The following is a 19,904-nucleotide window of genomic DNA, read 5'->3' on the forward strand; positions in this document are numbered from 1 at the left end:
ATGCTGAAGAGCACCTGTTTGAGGAGAAGCAGGGCAAAATGAATTTTTCCTGTTGAGGGGTAAGGGATGGTTTGAGAGGATTTGGTGGGAGATAAAATTGTATAGAACATAATAGAAATAAAATAGGGTAGTGATCTCCAACCTTCCCCATGTAAAAGGCCACAAGACGAGAAAGCTCCAAAAGATTTTAGGCTTACACGTGTAATTTTAAATACAAATTTTGATTCTACAAGCATACCACCATCCAACAGTGCCGTACCATGTACATAAGAGCAAACAATGAGGGTGCAGGCGACAAAGCCACTGCTGGACCTTCATTATATGTTTAATGGATTTTATTTTTATTATTTGAATTATTATATCTTTACTATTTAATAATTGTTTTCTCAGGTACTTTAGCTAGATTGTGAGCCTTTGGGACAGTTAGGGAACTTCCAAGTACCTAATTTTTATTTTATTGTAATCCGTTCTGAGCTTCAGGGGAGGAAGGGCTATAAAAATGAACAAATAAACTATGGAAGTCAGTTCCAGGCTCCATTCATTTTAGTTCTGGTTTCTTGGCATTCCAGAGAAATTTAAAAGCTTATTTTTTCCGATTGGCTTTTTCAAAACTGGACAGTGTGTAATTTGGTAATTATTTGGCCTTATTTTTTAAGGCATGGGTTTCAGGTTGTAGGTTGTATGCTGTATTTTAGTGTGATTTGTTGAATTCTGTTCTAATTATGTGTGTATTGCTGTTACCCGCATAGATGTTGGATATGTGGGTTATAAGTGTTTTAGCATCCATTCCGTTTATTGTAAAAATTATGGAGGGATTGGTACACACCCAACTGATGGATTATCTGGATCAGTTCTCTCTCCTACATGAAACTCAATCCGGTTTTAGACCGTTATTCAGTACTGAGACAGTAATTGTGGCTATTTTAGACAATCTGCGCCTACTGTTTAGTAAGGGCCTTAATGCCCTGGTTATGCAATTCGATATGAGTTCTGCCTTTGATCTAGTAGACCACGGGAAACTGCTGCAATGCCTAGACGCCATTGGTATCAGGGACGAGGTGCTGAATTGGTTCTGTGGCTTCCTTATGTCCTGCACTTATCAAGTACGTTTTAATTATGAACTTTCAGATACCTGGAGCAATCCATCCGGTGTGCCACAAGGGTCTCCGCTATCTCCATTGCTCTTCAACGTCTACATGTCCTCACTAGGCACGCAGCTAACCCAGTTAGGGATAAAACTATTTAGTTATGCAGATGATTTTACGATCATCATCCCATTCGTTAATTCTATCTCTGAAACTATTCCTAAAGCTTCAGAAGCCATAAACGTGATGGAGCACTGGATGACAACCTTTAGGCTCAAACTTAATTCAGAAAAGACAACTTTCTTCGTTGCTTCGCCACATCCGCTTGACACCAAATCACCACTATGTATCAATAATCTTAATTACCCTATTCAACCTACCATAAAGATACTAGGTGTAACTTTGGATCAGTGCCTAACCATGAGAGACCAGGTGGACTCCTTGATCAGAAAGGGATTTTTCACTCTCTGGAAACTCAGATCCATTAAAGCTTATTTCGATACAGCGGCATTCAGAACCCTAGTCCAATCCCTCGTACTGAATCTACTTGACTACTGTAATATCGCCTATTTAGCAATTTCCCAAAAGAACATGCAGCGTTTACAATTGATGCAAAATGCAGCAGTCAAACTGATCTTTGGGCTGAGGAAGTTTGACCACGTGACACCCTACTACCGGCGGCTGCATTGGCTGCCAATGGAGGCGCGCGTAAAGTTTAAATTTGCCTGCTTCTGCTTCAAAACACTGCACGGACTTGCCCCTAAATATATAACTGACCTTTTCGTCTTCTCAGCCAACAGACACAAGAGAAGCTCACATTCCAACTTCGTTTCCCCCCCAGTGAGAGGTTGTAAACTGAAAAAACACCATGAACATCTTCTCTCGCACCAAGCAGCATCATGGGGTAAAGACCTAGAACAATTGCTTTCGCCCACTACTTAAGAGGAATTTAGGAAACGTCTGAAAACACACCTGTTCCTAAAGTATCTAGACAACTGATCCTCTCTTCTCTCTCCCCTCTATAGCGATTAACTTGTTCTATTGATCACTCTCTCCTCAAAAATGGATTTCCTGTCCTATTAACCCTCTTTCTTCCTCCCCTCTTAAAGTCAATCAATTTGTACCTTTGGTTAATCTTTGTAAACCGCATAGAACTTCACGGTATTGCGGTATATACGCTGTTATTATTATTATTATTAAATAAACAAATTTCATTGGTGCCAGTGATGTAGTAAGGGGGGACAGGGGGTGTGGATTGCCCCAGGTGCTGTCTCGATGGGGGCGTCGGCACATCTCCACCCCGCCATCCCTCCCCCATCAACAAATAAAAAAAACAAAAAAAAATTTAATAAAAAAAAAGCACATTTAACTTACAAATATTCCAAGTAATCATTTCTCCCCCACCCCTTTTACTTAATCAGTGACATAAATACACTTAATCTTCCAATAACCCACTCTTATTTAAAGTAGTAATACATTCCACCCCCACCCCCACCCCCCACCCTGGATGTGTATCAAACAGAAAATAAAGAGAAATAACAACCATATAGAAGCAATAAAAGCTGTCAACGGGCCCCACACCCATACCTTATTATTCTCTAACATCTCAGCATTCATTTTTTCATATTTGTAGCTGGAGCAGAAGTTTGCCCACCAAAAAGGGAAGATGAGGAACGACTTAGGAGACTGGGGTTGTTCTCCCTTGAGAAGAGGAGACTGCGAGGGGATCTGATCGAGACTTTCAAAATACTGAAAGGATTCGACAAAATGGAGCAGGGAAAGCAGTTATTTACAATGTCCGATGTGACACGGACAAGGGACATAGACTGAAGCTGAGGGGGGAACATGTCCAGGACAAATATCAGGAAGTTCTGTTTCACGCAGCGAGTGGTGGACACCTGGAATGTTCTCTCAGCGGAAGTAATTGCAGAATCCACCGTTCTAGGATTTAAGGGTAAACTAGATGCACATCTCCCTTGAGAAGCATACAGTGATATGGGGACTAAAACTGTGCCAGGGTACACCTGGCGGGGCCTCCGCGTGTGCGGATCACCGGACTTGATGGACCCAGGGTCTGATCCGGAGATGGCAATTCTTATGTTATGTTCTTATAGTTCTTCCAATTACGTGTTATCATCTGCATGGCTATCCCCGTCATAATTAAGAAAAGCAGGCATTGGTTGTTTCAGCAACTGGTGGGTCTGGGTAGAGGAGGTCTGCTGTTAAGGTGGACCAGGATCCTGGAAAATCCTGCCTTTTTACCAAGGTCTCAATACAAGTCAACGAGGATCCTGGAAATCCTGGTTTTTTACCATGTTCCGCAACTGGTTCTTAGGCTGTATCTTTACATACTCCTGAGAAAAATCTATACAAAAAAAAGACAATTCTGCTCCTTGTATTAATATTCATTTAAAATGTAATTCAGTAAATATTAATTATTTAAAGACAGTGATGACATTGAATTATGAAAAATTGGACACGACATTTTTTAAAAATCTGTATTTCAGTCACCTTTTCCCAGAAATGGTCCCCAAATTTTCTAATATTGTGAACAGAATTTTATATTTTTTTTAATTATTCTAAATTTCCACCCACGTACACGAGCTCCAGTCAGGTCATATTCTCTCCTTAAAATAACATGGCATACTATTCACGATATGCCAAGTAACCAAAAGTGCCAGCAGCAGTCACAGTAGTAGGGAAGCACTTGGGAGGGAGGGACCGGGGGGGAAATTGCTCCCCCTCCCACAGTGCAAAAAAAGCCTTCCTCGCCCTTTGGCACCGCCCCTTCCATAGAAGCCAATTCTAAACACAATACAAATTGCCATTCCTTGGAGCAACCTAAGTGAAGGTGTTTGCACAACATTGCACCCCTTTACCTTGCTTGCAAATTGGGGGGTCCCTTTTCCTGCTTGCAGTTTCGGCACATACCGAGTCCAACTTTGCCGAGTAGTTTGCGAACAAGCAGGAGAGGAAGGGAAAGAGAATAAGTGAAATTCAAGAGCCGGAATCGCGCGCAGTGGGCCGGGCTGTAACGCAGGCCACGATAAGGGCCAGGCGGGGCAGTCCTGGGCTCCCGGAGATAGGCTTCTTGAGTCTCACCCGGCCGAAGGCAGGAGGAGGAGGAGGGACAAGGTCGGGCGTTCCCTCCCTTCTAGCTGCAGTCGGAGGGGGAGGGGGGCAGGATCGGGGACGAGTCCCTTCGCACGGAGTGTCCTAGCCCGGAGGACGGTGAGTAAAATCTAGGCGGCGCCTGGGGCTGCAGACACGGGAGCGCCTGTCCCTGTCCCGGAGAGCTCGGCCGAAAAACCTGGTAAAGAGAGCGACCTTTCGTTTGGAGGAGGGGGGAGGCAGTGTTCCCGGAATGGGGAGGGTGAAGTGCACGTTTTCCTGCAAAGAGATTGGGGGGGGGGGTCCTGGCCGCCTCCACCCCCACCTCCCTCCCTTGGCCGATCTTTAGGTGAATGAGTACGACGTGGCTTAGTAGAACTCACTGTCCGATAAAGTGGAAGGGGTATGCTACTACCCTTAATATTTCGGGCCCGGATTTAATGTGTATATATATATATATATATTGGCTGTATCCGGAATAATTATTATTTTTTTTTTTTTTAAGGAAAACCTGTAGCCCATTCTCCTTTAGAAAACTCTGAACTTATACAGTCAGATTCAGAGCTCCACATGGCAGTGTGAGGCCTATTTATGTCATTATGTCAGCAGGGACTGAGTTTGTAGCCAGGGCAGGATTAACCAATAGGCCAAGTAGGCACGTGCCTAGGGCCCGAAATGGTCAGGGGGGCCCGATGAAGGAGGGCATCAACATTGTTTTTTCCAAACGGCGATGGGCCCCTCCAGCATCGATCGGCAATGCAGGCCCCCCCCCCCCCCTGATTGGCAACGCGGGCCCCACCCCGATCAGCATCGATGATGGAAAATAAGACAAGCAAGCAACGCGGGTAAGAAAGGCAACGGAAACTGTAATTTTGCAAGAGGCGCTGCTTGGCCAAAGCTTCCCTCTGACGCAGCTTCCTGTTTCCGCCTGGGCGCATGGTGGGGTGAGGCGAGGCAGGGGGCCCAGTGTACTTGTGTGCCTAGGGGCCCTCGACGAATTAATCCTGCCCTGTTTGTAGCTTCTTCCTGTCATTATTGCTATGAGTTTGATCTGCTTCACAAATCAGGAAATGCACAGCATTGGGCCAAAGAAACGACGTCTGCTCTTCCACTTCTATGGTGAATGCTGAAGAATTTGTGTAGTGCTATGAAGATGTATTTGTAATTGCTGCATTTTGTATTGCCCACCGTTTATTAAAAATAATATAAATCCAGTTTCAATTATTTTGGTAGTCTGTAGTTTCAGAAGAGCGTCTGTACTTGGGGGGAAGGGGTGCCCCATTTATTTCTTATTTTTGTCAACGTGGGCTGTGCATACTTATCCTGAGGTCACAGAGTATTATATCGATTGTGTGTACTAATAGACTATGCCAGTCACCATACTAATATCCTTTAAATCCCAAATACTGGTAATCTTAGAGTATCCTCTCCTCTAGATCACATCTAGTAGGGCAAATTTTGCCTTTGTGGTGGAATATTTATTATCTACAGAGTGCTGGAGGGGAAGGGGTAAAACACGGACCTCGCGGATCTAAAACCGCACGTCCTTAAAAATCCAAGGTCCGTGCATTGACAAGTCCGCCTTCGCTTTCCCTGCAGCTCAGCTCAGGCCCCCGGCTCCCTCGCAGACCTCACGGATCTGAACTGCACGTCACATCCTTAAAAATCCGAGGTCCGCACCACTTTTGAGGTCCGTGCCACTTTTAGTCTCTGGCTCTGACAGAGCTCTATGACAATTTAACTCTGACGGATCCTAATGCTTTTCCCTCCCTATGCTAGGATCCGTCAGAGTTAAATTGTCATAGAGCTCTGTCAGAGCCAGAGACTAAAAGTGGCGCGGACCTGGGATTTTTAAGGATGTGATGTGCAGTTCAGATCCGTGAGGTCCGCGAGGGGGCCTGAGCTGAGCTGAGGGATAGCGAAGGCGGACTTGTCAATGCACGGGCCTCAGATTTTTAACAATGTGCGGTTTTAGATCCTCGAGGTCCGCGTTTTACCCCTTCCTGTGCTGGATTGTTCCAATTTTCCTACAACTTTGTAATTTGAGACTAAGATGTGGGGTGTGTTTGGGAGTGGAGAGATGGTGTAACATACTGTGGGCTGTGCAAATAGATAAGGCAGCTTCTCCCAGTAGTTACTCCTGCTCTGTGCTGCTAGTAGTCCCTTGTGAGTTCTCATGCCGTTAATTGGTTTTTGCAAAATATTTAGATACATTAAATTTATGACTTTATCTTGGTGACCCCTACAGCCAGTCGAGTTTGAAGGTAGAGAATGACACGGTGACAAAATTCATCACCGTTCCCGTCCCCGCGGATAACCGCGGGAAATAATTCCATGTCATTTTTTAGTGTCTATTTCAACCTCATTCCTTCTACACCAGCATTCTTCAAAGCAAAGCTTGAGGGTCAGTGGTTGTGGCCATTCATCTCCTTAAAGAATGACATGAAGATTTTTTACTGTGGTTATCCACGGGAACGGGGACGGTGATGAATTTTGTCACCATGTCATTCTCTATTTGAAGGCTAGCCACAGTCAATATGCATGAGAGAAGTGCGCATTCTTTGGGTGTGCAGTGCATTAGCTCCGGTCTTCACTATAATTTTGATTCTGTAGGTGTTGAGGTCAAGAATAACACAAGTGACAGAATTTGTCATCATCCCCATTCCCACAGGAGACCATCTATCTCAACCTCAGTCCTTCTACACCAGCATTCTTCAGTGCAAGGCTTGAAGGTCAGCGGCTGAGCCCATTCATACTCTGATTCTTATGTGAGCTAAGTATAGGATAATCAAGCCATTGTGACATCACTGATGAGTTTGGCTCTTAGGCATTGGTGGAATGAGGCTTTATGACATCACAGTCTCAGATATTGTTAGCCCACCGGGGCAGATATGTAAAAATGCTTGAGTAACTGATTGTAAACTGCTTTACTAACCTTGATAGGCAGACTATAAATACCTAATAAAAAATTTAAAAAACTTGGTGTTGGCACTAATTAGTTCACATAGAATTTTTCTTTTTTCAACCATCTTTATTTTCTCTTCTTTATTAATTTCCAGGTACTTTAGTTAGATTGTGAGCCTTCGGGACAGTAAGGGAATTTTTAAGTACCTTCTTACTTCTTACTTCTTACTTCTCATTTATAATCTTAATGTATATTTTCTTCAAACCGCTTAGAACCTAACGGATGTAGCGGTATATAAGAAATAAATTACATTACATTACATTACATTACATAATTAGTAGATATGTGCATAAGTACTCATAGTAGGAATTATGCAGATTCCATCATGCGCAACTTCAAGGGGGTTGTGGATGTGGTTGGGGCATGGGCAGGTCAGGGACATGCCTAGCACTTATGCATCCTGGTTACAGAATACTAGCAGTTATGTGCATGCCTAGGTGCCTAAAGTTAGGTGCAAGCATTTGCACCAGCCTTTGACGTAGTGCAAATGCTTACAAGTAAAGTTAGGGGATGGTGTGGCTCACTAGTAGAGCTGCTGCTGTTGTAAGATCAAATCCTGGTGCTGCTCCTTGTGACCCTGGGCAAGTTATCTAATCCTCCAGTGTCCACCGCTTTGAATGTCAGCTTTGAAATGCCAAAGCTACAAAAAGGTGGTATACAAGTCCCTAAAGGCCAGTATCCTGTTCCCAACAGAAACCCAAAAAGTAGCAACATTCCAGAGCTGAGATTGTGATGTCATAAAGCCTCATTCCACCAATGCCTAAGAGCCAACCTCATCAGTGATGTCACAATGACTTGATTATCCTATACTCAGCAAACATAAGAACTGATAGACTGAAGGTGTGGCTCACTGGTAGAGCTGCTGCCTGTGCACCCAGAGGTTGTGAGATCAAATCGCAGTGCTGCTCCTTGTGACCTTGGGCAAGTCACCTAATCCTCCAGTGCCCACCATCTTGAATGTCAGCTCTGAATGCCAAAGCTGCAAAAAGGCAGTGTACCCTTAGGGGGGCATTCTGTTTATGCCGCCTAAAAAATTGGTACCAAAAAAATCCACGCTTAGCGCTATTGTATAACAAAATAATCCATGCTTAGCCCTCTGTCCCCCATGACTAAAATTTAGGCATGGCCATTTACACTTAACTAGCATAAATGCCTGCGTCTAAATTGTGCACAGATCAAGCAGATCCTATAACAGTGTGCCTGACTTTTATGGATGCCCTCGACCCACCCTTGCCTCCCTCCTAGATGCACCCCCTTTTGAGATCCACATAATGTACATGCGCTGCATAAATTCTAAGTAGTGCCAATAATTAATTGCCAATTTGCGCACGCAATTTATTTAGTTACTGTGCCAATCTGCACTAATGATTGCTAGTGTGCACAGATTTGTCTGGGAGATGATGGCCAAATGTTGCTGTCAGTAGAGCTGGTGCCTACCAGCGTTATCTATATGGTATATATCTGTGGCACCACTTGCTCTCTAGAGAGCTGTGTTGATAATTTTTAAACACTGCAGAAAGAGGAACAGAACAAAATCTCTACACTGCACAGCAAAGCGCAAAGGACTGCGGAGGCAACAAACAGCACACCAATTTGGTGTTCACAAAGGCTTGTAATAAATATCTTCTAAGTGACTCGACACAGGCCATGATTCAGCCAAATGGCCTTTATCAGAAGTACGTGGAAAAAAATATTTTTTAAAAAAATATATAGTAACATAGCAAATGATTTCAGATAAAAGACCCGAATGGTCCATCCAGTCTGCCCAACCGTACACGCCCTATAAATTAATGATTTAATTTAAATTGTCTTTTCTTAGATATTTCTGGGCCAGAAACTCAGAGCTTTGCCCACAACTGTGCTTAGGTTCCGTCTACCGGAGTCTCCGTCAAAGCTCACTCCAGCCCATCTAACCCATCCCAGCCCATCCTCAACCGAATGGCCATATACGGGACACAGACCGTGTAAGCCTGCCCAGTACTGGCCTTAGTTCAATACATACCATTATTCTCTGATTTAGAGGTCCTCTGTGTTCATCCCAAGTTTTTTTGAACTCTTGTCACAGTTTTCCTGTCCATCACCTCCCTTAGGAACTCATTCAAGGCATCCACCACCCTCTCCGTAAAGAAGAATTTCCTTACATTGCTCTTGAGTCTACCACCCCTCAACCTCAGATTATGCCCTCTGGGTTTACCATTTTCTTTTCTCTGGAAAAGATTTTGTTCTACGTTAATACCTTTCAAGTATTTGAATGTCTGAATCATATCTCCCCTGTCCCTCCTTTCATCTAGGGCATGGGGTGTCAAGGTCCCTCCTCGAGGGCCACAATCCAGTTGGGTTTTCAGGATTTCCCCAATGAATATGCATGAGATTTATTTGCATGCACTGCTTTAATTGTATGCTAATAGATCTCATGCATATTCATTGGGGAAATCCTGAAAACCCGACTGGATTGCGGCCCTCAAGGAGGGAATTTGACACCCCTGATCTAGGGTATACATATTCAGGGCTTCCATCTCTCCTCATACGCCTTTTTTGGTGCAAACCTAACATTTTTATTGGCTTTCTCTGGACCACTTCAACTCTTCATAAATTCTTTGCCAGATACAGGGCTAGATTCACTTGCAGGGGTCTCAAAGTCCCTCCTTGAGGGCCGCAATCCAGTCGGGTTTTCAGGATTTCCCCAATGAATATGCATGAGATCTATGTTCATGCACTGCTTTCAATGCATATTCATTGGGGAAATCCTGAAAACCCGACTGGATTGCGGCTCTCAAGGAGGGACTTTGAGATCCCTGCTTAAGCCCACCAATCAACTTCCGACCACTTAGCGACCCCTTTGCGACCTGATTTCCCTCCAACCCGATTCACTAAACTCTGTCACGATCATCCTCTGATCTGCGCATGCAAATGAGAGGGAACGGCATTCAAATGTAGGCAGGCAGCGATTCACTAAAAAAGAGGGGCACCGACTGAGCTGACCGATCCAAAAATAAGCGACGGCTGCGGGCCAGTCGCTCAGGTCTTTTCTGGCCGCCCTGCCTTCTGCCGCCCTGCTCTCTGCCCTGCTTCTCTCCTCTCTGCCCCAATTTCCTGCCTGCCTCGATCTTCGGCTCTCAGCCCCGATCTCCTGCCTGCCACGATGTGCTCTCTGCCCCATCTCCTGCTCTCGCCCTAAATCTCTCCTGCTGCCCCAACTCTCCTGTTCCTCGCAGTGCAAGCCCATGGTTTTAACCCATGGGCTTAAAGCGGGTTAAAACCACAGGCTTGCGAAGAAAAAAAAATAAGTTTCCTGCTCTGCGGGGCACGTAGGGCCAGTGCATGCGCAGACCATCTATTCTACAGATAAGTCTGCACATTCATCGGGATCGCTATAGAGCGATCCGGGCGCTTGGGGGCGTGATTCCGATCGCCCTCATTTGCATGAGGGCGATTCATGAATCAGCCCCCTGGACACGGATCGGATCCGATCCCTTAGTGAATCTAGCCCACAGTTTCCCCAAATTGAGCACAATACTCCAAAGTGGGGCCTCACCAATGACCCATACAGGGGCATCAACACCTTCTTTCTTCTACTGGTCATGCCTCTCTCTATACAGCCTAGCATCCTTCTGGCAACAGCCACCGCCTGGTCACACTGTTTCTTTACCTTTAGATCTATGGAAATAAAAATTCATAAATACATTTCACCTCATTTAAAACACAAATACAAAGTATGGAAACTTCACATCCTATTAAAAACAAGTAAAGTGAAAAAAAAATTGAACTGTAAATATAAAAAAACAGAAATAATAAAATTTAAACAGTCACAAGACCAGATAAATGCAGTATATACAGATGTACTTTTAGCCACAATGATATATATCCCCCTCCCCTTTTACAAATCCGCGCAAGAGGTTTGTAGCGCTGGACGCGTGCTGAATGCTCTACGCTGCTCTGATAGTCATAGAGTTCTTATGAGCATCGGAGCAGCACAGAATATTCAGTGCACCAGCCTAAAAACCTATTTTGCGGTTTTGTAAAAAGTGTGGGGGGGGGGATAAAAGAGGGAAATAAATAATAATTAAATTACATTGTTATGTGCAGACAGAATTTACAGGACGATATTTATTTATTTAATTCATTTTATATTCCATCCTTCCCAAAGAGCTCAGAATGGGTAGATTTGCATCAACAGTTCAGGTGGTGTAAAATATCCTCCAATGAGCAAATCTGGCAAAGCCATGTAGAAGATATTTATTAAACGTCTTTGCGAACGCCACTGGTTGGCGTGGTGGTATTTGCCTCCGCTCTCCTTTGTGCTTTGAAAATGTTGCAGCCAGCATTTAAATAAATCACTCACTGCGCTGGCTTAAGTTTGGACCTGAGTAACATTTAGGGCAGTGTCCCGCCAACGTTTTTTTTTTTTACTCGGCGGCACAGTAAACTCCGGGCGTCATCACGTTGACATCTGCGCATGCCCGAAGGCCCTCCAGATGGGGCCCTGAGCCGCCAGTGGAGGTGCTGGAGCAGGAGAGGCACTGGCGAGGAGAAGAGGCACATCCTGTAGGCAGTCAGCCAGCACCGGTGCCTCTCCTCGCCGGCATCTCACGGCACACCCGGCATCTCACCATGGCACACAGTTTCCGATACACTGATGTAGAGGTTTGTCTGCGTCATGTGCATCGCCAGTGCTTAGCTGCAAAATCCCGCTCATCCGGATACTTAGAATTTGGCACGTGGTACATATAACCCACAAGCAGGGCTTTTTTGTCTTTCATCTGCCTCTTGGTCTGCTGCCAGCAGGAAGGAGAAAAGCAGACCTGGGCAGGAGAGGATCTAGCAGCAGTGGGAGAGAGATAAATGATGGCTAGTAAGGTCTTCCATGGCAAGGACTGGACAACCTCTATCCTTAGGGGCCGTAACACAGTCCGGTTTTTAAAGGTTTGACAGTGAATATGCATGCAATCTATTTTCATGCACTCTCTCCGTTGTATGAAACGGATCTCATGTGTATCTATTGTGGAAATCCTGAAAACCTGCGCACCTCTGTTCCATGGGCTGGCCAGTAAAGAGGCTGGAGGGGCTAGCAGAGAACAGAGGGGAGGTCTGGGGTAGACTAAAGATAGTGATAGAATGAATGAATAAATATACAAATCTATGAAACAATCAAAAAAGGCAAGTAAAAAAAGAAGAAATCATTTTCTTTTACCTCAACCCCTACAAAGTTCAGCTTTTGCTAAGTTTCCCCAATATCTCTTCCAGCCTTGCCCCAAACTCACCTGCACCATTTGCAAGTCTTTAGGAGTGCTTTCTCCTGGCTGGCTAAGCTGCTTTGACCAGTCTAGGCTGAGTGAGAAAGCATCTTCAGGTCTCTTCCTGAATCCCTAGACTTATAAAAGCTTATGGAAATAAACAGAATCCTTTCAGTCTTGCCCCCCCTCCCCCCCCCATTTGATCAAGGTAGAAAAGTCAAAACAAAAGTTATTTATTGGTGAAAAAGAATGAAAAAACTATACGATGGCCTCCTGGCCACTCAAGCAGCTAAACTAGATAACCAAATCTCCAATCTACTGATAATGACACCAGACTACAAGACGTTCAGAAAATAAATAAAAACTATACTCTTCAAGAAATTCCTGAAATAGCCATAATAACTTCAGAAAAGAAATAAAACCTACATTCTTCAAGAAATTCCTGAAACAGCCCTAACTTCAAACTTACCGTCCTTCCCCCCCTCCCTCTTCCCGCCACACGGAAACTACATAACCTAGTCTTTACCTCTCCAGAAAGGACAAATGTTCTTCCATTGTAACCCTCCGTTTTTTATTTCTTTTATAATCCACCTTGAACCGCAAGGTAATGGCGGAATAGAAATCTCTAATGTAATGTAATTAGCAGTGAAGCATGAATTTCTCATTGTGTATGTTCAAATATTGTGTGTGTTTGGGGGGGAGGGGAAAGCTAGCTTAATTCTTACAACAGTAAGACAGGAATGACCACCCAGGATGTTTTTCACCGTAATACTGTTCTGGTGAAACTAGGCAGCTGCCATGAGGTTTCATCCTGCCCCTCCTCCTCTCCCCCTGTCTCTCTGTACCTTCTTTTTAGCTTAGTGCTAGTCACCGATCATCCTCAGGGATTGCAAGCAGTCAAGTTTTCAGGTTACTTCTAATGGAAATAAGTTAGATAATGACATGGGTACAAATTTTACCCGTTCACGCGGGATATTTCTATCTCTGTCCCATTCCTGCAAGCTCCATCCTCATCTGCACAAGCCTCAAACACTTCAAAATCATAAGTAGCAACATTCTAGAGCTCAGATTGTGATGTCATAATGCCTCATTCCACCAATGCCTAAGCTCCGTCCTCATCTGCACAAGCCTCAAACACTTTAAAATCATAAGTAGCAACATTCTAGAGCTCAGATTGTGATGTCATAATGCCTCATTCCACTAATGCCTAAGGTCTGTCCTCATCTGCACAAGCCTCAAACACTTCAAAATCATAAGTAGCAACATTCTAGAGCTCAGATTGTGATGTCATAATGCCTCATTCCACCAATGCCTAAGCTCCGTCCTCATCTGCACAAGCCTCAAACACTTTAAAATCATAAGTAGCAACATTCTAGAGCTCAGATTGTGATGTCATAATGCTTCATTCCACCAATGCCTAAGCTCCGTCTTCATCTGCACAAGCCTCGAACACTTCAAAATCATAAGTGTTCAAGGCTTGTGCAGTTAAGGCAGAGCTTGTAGGAATGGGGCAGAGGCAGAACTTGTGGGGCGAGACAGAGATATTGAGATCCCGTCTTGTTCTCCAATTTGGAGGTTCCACTGCCTCCATCAAATGCAGATTTAGTTCCTGCATATTCATTAGGGATGTCCTGAAAGCCCCACCTTTATGTGTTGTGCTGACTTCATGCTTATCGTATCTATGTTATATGATTGTTCTAATATGTTGCCTAACAAAGGGGTGTCGTTTGTATTGTGCTGACATTGTAAATATCGTATCTGTGTTTGTATGAATGTTCTTCCATGCTGCCCATGGTGATAAACGTCAGCAAGGTGCCAGTGATCATATTCCTGTTTATGATTGTTCTACTGTGCAGTTTTATTGTGTATATTTGACACTGTATCATGGCATTCCTATTATTAGGATTCATTATGCCTGTTTCCATGTTTACCTCATTGATACGATTTATGTTTATACGAGGGTTCTTCAAAACGTTTCTGCATTTTTTCATATTTTTGTGGGAATGGTTGGGGTGGGAAAAGTGGTAAGAGGGCGTGTCGTAGAATATCATGTGACTAGTCAGGCCTGTGGCAAAATGATGTGATTTGCTTTTGAGATATTTAATAGTGATAAAAAAAATTAAAATGCGGAAACTTTTTAAAGATCCCTCGTATTCGGCCATTTTACCACTCTACAGCTCCTCAGTACCTCTCCTCTCTTATTACTCCATATACTCCCCCACAAGAACTCCGTTCATCTGACCAGTCCCTCCTGTCGGTACCTTTCTCCTCTACATCTAACTCCCATCTCCGTCTCTTCTACTTTGCTGCGCCGCAAGCCTGGAACAACCTGCCTGGCTCGTTACATCAGGCTCCGTCTCTGGCGGTAATCAAATCCAGGCTGAAAGACCACTTATTTGAAGCTGTGTTTAAATCCTATCCCTACCAATATTTCTCTCATCCCCTCTTCAGCCCCTTCTAATTCCCTACGCAAGCACTATGTTCTGACTCCCCCTGTTATCCTAAGTGTCCTTTTGAGCAGGGACTGTCTCTTGCATGTCCAAGGTACACTTCTCCCTCCGTATTCGCTGTGATAGGGGATTAACAGACCCACGAATACAGAAAAACCACAAATAATTTTTTCATATGTTATTCACTGTTCTCTTATTAAAAACCATCATGGATATGGTGAAACCGCGAATAATATGGTGGGGGAGACCTGGCCTGTTCCTGAAGGAGAAAAGTGAATGGCGAAGAAAGTGCTGGGAATCGGCGATTTCTCTATGCAAGTTGATGTAATTGGGGGTGAGGAGCCAGCAAGCTAAAAACCCGCAAATAATCGAAACCGCAAATGCTGAAACTGCGAATACAGAGGGAGAAGTGTACAGTGTTGTGTGCGCCTGGTAGCACTATAGAAATAATAAATAGTTGTACAATCGTTATGCTGTTAAAATTGTAATTTCTATGTCAAGCTGTACCTGCTGTAACCAAGAAAAGGGAAAGTGGATGGGATTTGCCTTTCTGTAGTTACAATCAAAGCAGGAGACTTAGAGGTAACATGATTGAAACGTTCAAGATAATGAAGGGAATAGACTTAGGGCTCCTTTTATCAAGCCGCGCATGACGTTTCATCACCCCCGCGCTGGCCAAAAACTACCTGAAGGGACACGTCTTGTAGTTTTCCATATGCTGTTTAAAGCTGTTAACCAGACCCTGTTTGTTTTTCCTTCTCTGAAATACTGTAAGGACATTTATGTTTGAAAAGATGTGTTCTTATCTTGTTGTGAAGTGAATTCAATTGTTTTCATAAGCCGTATTTGCAAACAGCTTTAGATAAGAGGTTCTGCTGACCAAAGCACTTCTAGACTTTGGTCTTTAGATAGTAAAAATGCTTGTTATTTCTTTAAAGTTTCATGTGACCTGTGTCCATATATGGTTTGTATTTACGTCACATGCTGACATATGCTGACAACACTGATTCATGTAAAATGATATAAAAGAGGTGTAAAGCTGACAATAAAGCGGACATGTTTCGGAGCTAATTTCTTGCCTCTAAGATATGTCCCCAGGTGCATCTGTCTTACAAATGACAGAGAGAAAGTATGGGGCAGGAATTGGGACCTAATCCTTTTCACTACCGCCTGCTCAAGAGGAGGCGGTAGCGGCTAGCACGGCCGGCGGTTTAACGTGTGCTATTAACGCGCATTAAACCGCTAGTGTGGCTTGATAAAAGGAGCCCTTAGTAGATAAAGATAGGTTGTTCACCCTCTCCAAGGGGATAGATTCCGTACAAACGTAAGGAAGTTCTTGTTCACCCAGAGAGTGGTAGAAAGCTGGAACGCTCTTCCGGAGGCTGTTATAGGGGAAAACACCCTCCAGGGATTCAAATAGGGGAAACACCCTCCAGGGATTCAAGACACAGTTAAACAAGTTCCTATTGAACCAGAACGTACGCAGGTAGGGCATTGATCTTTGACCTAGGGGCCACCACGGGAGCGCACTGCTAGGCACGATGGACCACTGGTCTGACCCCAGCAGCGGCAATTCTTATGTTCTTAGGTATTTATTTTGTACCCGGGGCAATGAAGGGTTAAGCGACTTGCCCAGAGTCACAAGGAGCTGCAGTGAGAATGAAGCCCTGTTCACCTGTTTGCAGGCCACTGCACTAGCCGTTAGGCCACTCCCCTTCCTGTACACCGCTTTGGTTGAATCTGTTCATAAAGGCAGTTAATGGATTCCTCTAGGATTGGAAGTGAATAGCTTGGAAGTAGGCTGTTATATTTATTTTATTTGGATTTAGCTAGGGTTACCAGCTGTCCGGATTTCCCGAGACATGTCGTCCTTTTCAAGCAGAAAAACCCTAGCAACTTTAGTTGTTCCTCATAGGGAAGTCTTCCCCTCCTTTTTATCATTTTTGTCCCTCTCTCTACCTTTTCTAATTCCGCTATATCTTTTTTGAGATATGGCGACCAGAACTGCACACAGTATTCGAGGTGCGGCCGTACCATAGAGCGATACAAGGGTTTTATAACATTTTCATCTTTGTTTTCATTCCTGTCCTGATAATTCCTAACATTCTATTTGCTTTCTTAGCCGCCGCCACACATTGAGCTGAGGGTTTCAACGTATCCTCAACAATAACACCTAGATCCTTTTCCTGGGCAGTGACTCCTAACACAGTGTGAACTCTCTGTGCTATACTTCAACAGTGTTTTTGTGCTTGAGATATTGCTTTAAGATACTAATAGTGATTAATACACTAAAGAGAATTTGTGCGGTTTGAGAGCTAGGGAGCGGAAGGAGGTTTTTCTGCCAGTGACGTTACTTGCCCTCTCAACTTAGAGAAAGGTTCTTCCCTAATGGGGCTCTGAGGCTTTTCCTTCTTTCCACTACAAGCATTAATCCAGCACTGCAGTCTTTTCTCTTTTTCAGTTGCCCCACTATTTACCCTTCTCCATTGAGAATATTGACCATTTTAACCCGCTCCTTGTTTTCTATTTTTCAATCAGTTCTCAATCCTTAAAAGGACATTGCCTCCTATCCCATGACTTTCTAATTTCCTCAGAAGTCTTTCATGAGGTTCTTTGTCAAATGCCTTTTGAAAATCCAAAGTACTTCATGAAAGAATTCTGAGGAAATTAGAAAGTTATGGGATAGGAGGCAATGTCCTTTTATGGATTGAGAACTGGTTGAAAGATAAAATTCACTTTGCGTTTTCTATCTTGGGGGAAACCTGTTCACTTAAAAAGAAAAATTTCATCCCATAGGGAATGGAATTAGATATTTTTCAGGTGCAAAAAATAAAATTATGCTACACACCTTGGAATCTATTTACTAAAAGTATTCATCCATTTTGGCTTGAGCAGAGAAACAGACTTAACGAAATACCATGTACGGTAAGCAAGGTTCTTTCTGTCTGTGGGGAAACTAACAGCTTGGGATCAACCAAACTTGCTGTTGTGATTGGAGGAAAGATATGTTGCACTACAACAGTTAGGCCAAAACAAGAGTGAAAGTAAATGTTATATAAGTAATTAAAATGGTGAGCTTCTTATTTGTGTTGGCAAGTATAAACTGGCTAATGCTTCGGGATGACAACTCTTGTTTTTAACCAGCTCCTCTGAGTAATTTACTACATAGACCTCTACGCCTGTTCAATTTAAATTCAAAGCTTGCAAGCTTTCTTAATCATGAAAAATGAATTACAGCGGTGGCCTATTTCCAGCATGGATTTTGTGTGGGCTAACCTTAGCAATCCCATGTTACTCACTGCAGGTTTCTCAGTGAGTGATTTTTGGCTCCCTTGATGCAATTGCATCATGACTTGCAAAAGCCAATGTCCATTTCCTCTTCAGTTAAAAACGTACTATTGCTTTAAGCACTTTTCTTTTTCCTAGTCGATGATGGAGGCCAAGTGAATGACTCTGGAAACAAGTTCTCTATTGAGCGCAGAAGAGGTACAGCCTAGGTGGCAGCAGTGGCTTAGTAAGGGGGTAGGGTGTGGACCACCCTAGATGCCTTCTTGATGGGGACACCGGCCACCTCTCCTCCTCCCCCCTGCCCCTCCCCTGCTAAATATGTGCCTTCCCTTCCCCACTGTACTTCTAACTCTTTGCCAGTACGAGCAGCATATTCAGCCTACTGTATGCTCTGACCTCAGCTTTCCCTATGATGTCACTTCCTGGTTACCAAAGATGTGTGTGGTCATCCATTCCCAAGGTGAATGTGGATTGTTTCATGATTCTGGTTCAGTCTCTTCCTCTTAATTTCTTCTCTAAGCTTCTTGAGTGTCTCAATGTACTGCTCACTAGTCACAGTTCGGCCGTGTTCCAGAAAATCAAGAATGACGACGCCCTTGTCATCCCAAAAATCAGTCACCATGACTTTCTATGCTGATTGCTGGCTCTTGAAATTCTTAGGCCTTGGAGAAGAGGTGTGACACCATTCCATGAATTTATCTTTGTTTCCTGATCATAAAGATATGCCCACGTTTCATTGCTTGTCACCAGATCAGGGAAAAAAAAGTGTCTTCATTGGCTTCAAATGCTTCCAGCAGATCAGAGCAGACTTTCACCCTTCTCTCCTTCACATCAGGCGTCAACTGTCAGGTACCCACTTTGCACATACTTTCCGATATCCTAGATCTTCCACCATCTTCTGTATGGCATTGTGACCACAGTCCAATTGTACAGCAAGCTCACAGATTGTAATTTGTCTGTCCCTATGAATCGATTCATCCACTCACTGATGATTTGTGTCTATGGTTGCAATTGATGGTCTCCCACTGCGTGGTTTGTCCTCAATGCTGGTTTCCCCTTTTTTAAAACTTCTTCATCCATCTGTGCACATTGCTCTTGTCAATGGTGCCATCTCTGCAAACATTCTGTAGACTTCTGTGGATGTTGGACAGCCCTGCAACCCTCTTTCATCAAGAACTCAATGACGGCACATTGATTCTGCCTGGAATTCATTATTCACTTGCAATGAAGAAAAAAAATTCTAAAACACCTGTATAAAGGAAGCGTTAACTCTACCAACATGTGCAATTTGAACAATCTATGTCGGTTAATAAAAAATTTGTTCTCACTTTTGCATTACTTTTGATACATGTAATTATTTGATTATGTAATGGCAGTCACTTAAGAACATAAGAAGTTGCCACCACTGGGTCAGACCATTGGTCCATCGCGCCCAGCGGTCCGCTCTCGCGGCGGCCCGTCAGGTCTATGACCTGTAATGTGGTTCCTGTCCATTTCTGTAACCTACCTCTTCTTTTTATCTGTAACCCTCAATCCCCTTTTCTTTTAGGAACTTGTCTAAACCTTCCTTGAAACCCTGCAATGTGCTCTGGGCTATCACAACCTCCGGAAGCGCGTTCCATGTGTCCACCACCCTCTGGGTAAAAAAGAACCTCCTAGCATTTGTTCTAAACCTGTCCCCTCTCAATTTCTCCGAGTGACCCCTTGTGTTAGTGGTTCCCCACAGTCTGAAAAATCTGTCCCTGTCCACTTTCTCTATGCCCCTCAGGAT

General features: G+C 43.8%; 1 protein-coding gene across 6 annotated transcripts in view; it reads left to right on the forward strand.

Annotated features, from left to right (window-relative positions):
• Window positions 1-3,922: 3,922 nt before the first annotated feature.
• The window catches only part of STEAP3 (STEAP3 metalloreductase), a 61,390-nt gene continuing 45,408 nt past the window's right edge, over window positions 3,923-19,904 (forward strand). For 2 of the 6 annotated variants that reach the window (XM_033946489.1, XM_033946493.1), the window contains exon 1: window positions 3,923-4,316. The gene's annotated coding sequence lies outside the window, so the exon portion shown is untranslated. Of the gene's footprint in view, window positions 4,399-4,990; window positions 5,042-5,108; window positions 5,316-19,904 lie in introns of those variants that run through there. The other 4 variants (XM_033946490.1, XM_033946494.1, XM_033946491.1 and 1 more) reach the window with 4 other exon arrangements.

The sequence above is a fragment of the Geotrypetes seraphini genome, chromosome 5 (genome assembly GCF_902459505.1).
Source record: "Geotrypetes seraphini chromosome 5, aGeoSer1.1, whole genome shotgun sequence".
In the NCBI taxonomy this organism is placed as follows: Eukaryota; Metazoa; Chordata; class Amphibia; order Gymnophiona; family Dermophiidae; genus Geotrypetes; species Geotrypetes seraphini.